Source organism: Odontomachus brunneus, unplaced genomic scaffold, assembly GCF_010583005.1.
Source record: "Odontomachus brunneus isolate Ranch 3 - 2012 unplaced genomic scaffold, Obru_v1 Obru_scaffold_003, whole genome shotgun sequence".
Taxonomy (NCBI): domain Eukaryota; kingdom Metazoa; phylum Arthropoda; class Insecta; order Hymenoptera; family Formicidae; genus Odontomachus; species Odontomachus brunneus.
The window spans coordinates 528003-533555 of NW_022639453.1; the positions used below are offsets into that span (position 1 = coordinate 528003).

Consider the following 5553-nt stretch of genomic DNA (forward strand, 5'->3'; position numbering starts at 1 on the left):
CGCTTCGTCTTCGGGTTTCCGTGATTGTGGCAAAATTGTGTCGTTTTCTCGAGCAGAGAAATCTTGGCGAGACACTATAGAGCAGCGCGCTTCGATCGAAGCGTGGCTTGACTACAAACTAATGCACAAGGCAAAACCTTGATACTATAGTAACTAATATTACAGGAGGGGGAGATACGACTACGAGACGTACACGTACGTATGTATGAACGGCTTGTGGTCGTCTAAGGAAAGCGAGTGTCAAACAGTAGCTTACCTTAGGTTTCAGTTTCCTCTCGTCAGTGTTACCGTTGACGCGCCCGTTCGCCACGTTTTTCCCGCTCCTGCTGTCTGCCACGTTGATTGACTTCTGACCTGTCTCGGTGCATCCAGAAGGAAGGAACTCTGCGTGTCATATCGGTATATCACGTCGTAATGACGCATTATTTATATTCGCATCTCTCTCTCTCTCTCTCTCTCTCTCTCTCTCTCTCTCTCTCTCTCTTTGCTCTATTGCTGTTGAGATTTATAGAAAAACATATATCTCGTGCGGAAGAAACGATTCAATGTTAACTGTGTTATTCTGAATTTAATAAAAGAAAAGAGATTTTCCTTAATAGCCTTAATGTCTTGTTTCATAATTTGCGATTAATTACGCGTTGTAATGTAATTTCTTTGTTTCGTCTGTAAGCAGGCGCCTGCTTCCTTTCCTGTTATCGAGCCAAGAAAAATAATAGAATACCTTGAATACTAAAGCGTTCTTAGAAGGAAACTCGCTCTCACTCATTATCACGTGATGTTATGCAAACCACAGATAGCGAAGCGTATAGTCGTACCTCTTCATATTCTCGTAAATTAGTCGGTGCCGAACAATTAGCGAAACACTTTCAGCAAGGCATTTTTCGCGAACGGCTACGCCGGCAGAGAGAAGGTCGAGGTCCTCCGTGAACCCTCCGAGAGGAGACTTCACGGGGTCGACGACCGATCGCGGTACACGGCGCATCTCCAAGAGCGGCAGATCTCTGAAAGGATCCAGCGCAAAGTCGCTTCTTCCGTAATCGCGATAACGCCTGCAACGAGGAAGTGGAGGAGTGAGCGAGCGAGCGTGTGAAAGAGAGAGACAGAGAGAGAGACAGAGAGAGGAAGAACGATTCCCTCGTGCGAATCGTGTCTCTCTCTTTCGAGCTCTCAATTCCCCAAGTTTGTTCGTCGTCGTAAGACGCAGTCGATGCTCGGCGCTTTCAGTCGCGCGATTCACGCGAGTGGGCGTCTATAGTGCGTTTCACGGTGAAGTAATCTCAAGGAAAAGCAGTGTCCCGTCCGCAGCTGCCCGCGAAGCACGAGTCTTGGTCACGTGGAAACTCCACAGGTGCAGTCTTCGTCAGGTGAGATAGAGAAAGAATTTTTCTGTAAGAACTCTTCTCACGTCCAAAAAATCGAGTCGGTCGTCGTGGTCGACGTGTTACACCTCGCACATTTGTACTCTTATCGTAAAGCGAGTCGAAGTGAGAAAGAGTGGGAGAAAAAGTAATCTTAAAGAGAGAGGAAGAGGAGAATTGAGTTCATATGAGGAAATTTGCTTATCACTAAAGGATTTTCTACGTGAAGATGGCGACGCGTTAAAACGCGCGTCCGAATGTCGCGTTTCGATTGCTGCGCGATTTTTGCGAATTGGAGAAAATAAAAATGATTGTCTGGAGAGAGAAACGTAAAAAATGAACAAAGTATTCGAGGTGGGCGCGGACGAAAAAGCGAGCGGTGCTCCTGTCGCGACTACCGATCCAATTAGCGTAATCGACGGGCTGCGCCCTATTTCCGTGCGCTTTTGGAATTTTCCACCGCAAAATTGCGATCGATTATTTTCGGAGCGCACGAAGCGGCTCCGTTAATTCCGGCGAGAGTTCGCTTATTTGCACTCGTCGCGGATGTTTCTACGAGGATACCAAATGCGCTGATAGCGCGAGTATTAATAATGCATACCGAAGCGATTATATTCGTGTTGCGTTCGCGATTCCGTGCGCGCGCGCTTTTATAAATATATCCGCGACATGTTTATTAATAAACATTGCTCGCGTATTTTTATTTCGTTCTAGCGAATTGGAGATCCTATAATAATGACGTTAAAACGAGATTTACTACTTTTTATCAAGCAACTATCGCCGTCTATGGTTTACCTTAATAGGCGGTTTGTGATGTAAAACAAAAATAAACGATGAGGAAAGACTGTGTGTAGCCGAGTATAATCTAAGAGCCGAGTATGAACTTCAAATCTCTTTTTTCCGTTTTACGTAACATGTTACATTATCGTTGTATGTTGCATATATAGGCTCAAAGTGTGGTACATTGAAAAAAAATTGTCTGAACAGAATGCAGTCAAGTTTAGTCCCGTTTCGCGCGGCATTCAAAATCTTCAAATTTTTATTATAAATTGTTAATTATTCGTGAGTAGATTAAAGATGTATAACTGTCAAAGTAATAGCGCCTTAACATTTAGGAGAAAATGACCCAAAAAGATACGTATTCTGTCGAAATAAATGTTGTCGTTAAAACCTTTACAGGAAACGTATAGGGAGTGTTGTAAAAAATAAGATGAAAATTTTGTTCAAGTCAATAAGATTTCTGGTTAATCGAAAATCTTGCTTAGTCAATCAGAATCTTGATTCCAACAGTATTTTGCATTGAGAGAGAAGAATACATAAAAATTTTTTGCGAGATATAAAGTTTATTTGCAAAAATAGATTTCATTTTCGCAGAAATAAGATAAATAACTCCATAAAATAAATTTTCGAGCACTTTTTTCTTCAGTGCGACAACTTCAACTCCGACTCGTCTAAATTTTAGACACCTGATTAATCCAATCATTTTTCTTTCCGCGCAAATATAATCTTTACGACTCATAAATAAAACTTCGAGTAGTCAGTGTGTTAATATTTACATATTTCATTCAATTGCTTTCAATTAATTAGTCCCGCAATTTTAATCGCACGGCCCCCTCCCCCTTTCTTCGAGCAGTACCACTTGCTGAACATCGCGAAAGCTGTAGGTGAAATCTTGACGTAGAACGCTTCAGCCGTTTGTTAGCACATTTGTGACATTTCTCAGCGTGCTATTCAATGGCTCGCGTTTCATTGGCGCGAATATTGGATTTACATGAGGTAAGCCGCGTCAGAGATCGCGAAGCACGAGCCAGGAGACGCATGTGCAGCGGTGCGCGGCGATTACCTCCGTGACTTATTTATTATATGAAACGCTCATTGTTAAGCGGCATTGTGTATTGCGCGTTGCGCGTTTCATGCACCGTGACGCGATCGTTCCCGACGACAAGAGAGGCTTCGCGCGCATTCCTAGTACTTCTGTTTTTCTCCTCTCTCTCTCTCTCTCTCTTCCTCTCTTTATTTTTCTGAGATCGCAACTTTGCGAATTAAAACATCGCGATTATCGCCGTATAACGCTGTTCCCCGAACGGGACACCGAAGTCCCATCGGGAAACGCTTTTTCCGCCCGTCGTTCGATCGGCGCAATGAACAGGGGAAAAAAGACGGTAAAATCGCGCGCGTCGTAATCTTCGCGTCTTATTTTTCGATCCGCGACTTGTCTAGCGCTCGTGAGCGACAGCTACATTAACGCGTTCGACGTCGACGTATTACAAGAAGCCCACGTGGCTCTTCTATTTCTGCGGCGTATCACGCTGTGGGGCCGGCATGGCGCGCACGCCCTTACGCGAATTACGCCCTTACGACGGCGCTCCTTCGCCCCGCCATTTCCGAGAGATCGGAACTGGTTGTAATTGTTGAACGATTGCGTGTGAATATGCGCGCGCGCAATTTCCGATCAATTTCACAGGCATTATATTACATCAATCATAATACCCCCCGGGGGAGGAGGGGGATAGGTTGCCCCGTGTAATGGCGCGAGCGAGCATCGCGGGGCGGATTTTTCAGGCCGTTTTTACGAAGCGTCGGTACGGGGCAGACACGCGGTCCACGGCTGATCACTGTTATTGCCACGTCGGCGAAAATCCGAGTGTTTTGCTTTGTGTTTTCGAGGGAACCGCGGCCACACGGCAGATTGATGGACGTTGACGTTGCGTCGCGCATTGCAAAACGCTGGGGATAATTGTATCTGTTATATAATAGTGCCATTATTACGTAATTATTGCCTTCATAAGATGTTACTCGTGCCACGTTGATTCGTTGAATACGTTGATCGTTGCTGTTGCTCTTATAGGGTCGTTGCGAAATCAATGGCGCATTAATGAAGTTAAGGACAATGTCATAAGACATTGAAGCTAAATGTGCAAGAAAAATCATTGCTAGATCGTGGACAAATTTGCAATTTGGAAAGTACATGAATAAAATAAAATTTTTAAGACAAGTTTTCCTTTCTTTTTCATGTAAATTCTTTTCAGTGCACTGCCGTGTTTCTAGCGCACTGAGAGAAGAAATATCTAAAAAATACAAAATATTTATTTGATGGCAGTGTACTAACATACCTACTTATACTTGTATAAAATATTTTTCAAACAAAAGGATATACATTTTTCTCAAAACTTTAACTTTTCATTAAAGCAACCGTTTATTTTATTTAAATAAAAGAATTTAGGTTGAAGTAAATATGCCATTGGTGCCGGACAAATGAATATTTCCTAATGTTTAGATATATTTTTTCTCAGTGCGCTAGAAACACAGTATAAAACTATTTCTGGGTACACTATACTCAGCTTCTGAAAGCAGCACATGGAAATGAAAGGATAATATATTACCGCAGAATGTCAGTCTATTCCTCGGCTAAAATTCTACAGTAACTTTTACTGTGAAATCCCCTGCGTGCAAAAAAAGTTCGTATGTGCACATGACGCAAACGAAGGAGCGCATTACGAATTTACTTAAAAATTCACATGAGACGTGTTCTTTGACGTCCGTTAATTGTCCGTTTGATCTCAATCGGGCATTACACGTTTTCATTAAAAGCCACGATCCCGATCGTACAGACGCGGACGAACGGACGAACTCACAGCCGACACTCGTTCCTCTCGCGCGACTTGTGCGTCGCTCGAGCTCGCGTCGAGCGACATTTCCCGTATTTTTTCTTCTTTTTGCGTGTCGCGGATGCGCCGTTAATTAAATATTGCGTCTATATACGCATTTAGCCGGAAACAATAATCACCAAGTCCCAATTGTGCGAAACGTTGCTGCGTGGCCGGGCCGCCAATCGGAGCTCTGCAAATGCAATATCCGGTTTCCGTTATAAAGAGGATCCAGGCGCACAAAGGCGACTTCAACACGCAGCATAATTATCCCCACCGCGCGCCGCGCGACATAAACGTCTATCAATCCACGTTCGATTCGAAAATACGCCTCGATCGTTCGATCGTGCGATCCCCGCCGGCACAGGACCCGAGAGATGGGTGTAATTGTGTTCACTTTCGACAACTCCGCTTTAATTGCCCGGTCTGATCGTGCTCGGTGAACGATTGCGCAAAGGGGAGAAATCTCGCGTGGAAGCAAGTCCAGCGCCGACGTGAGATATCACGTTGGAAAATAGCCAAATAGAGAGAGTGAGAGAGAGAGAGAG

At 44.1% G+C, this 5553-nt stretch overlaps 1 protein-coding gene across 2 annotated transcripts in view; it reads left to right on the forward strand.

Annotated features, from left to right (window-relative positions):
- The first annotated feature begins 248 nt into the window (after positions 1-248).
- Positions 249-5553, forward strand: part of LOC116843179 (superoxide dismutase [Cu-Zn], chloroplastic-like) — a 22941-nt gene continuing 17636 nt past the window's right edge. The window contains exons 1-2 of one of the 2 annotated variants that reach the window (XM_032813377.1): positions 249-399; positions 1225-1364. The gene's annotated coding sequence lies outside the window, so the exon portion shown is untranslated. The remainder of the gene's footprint in view (positions 400-1224; positions 1365-5553) is intronic. The other variant, XM_032813386.1, reaches the window with a different exon arrangement.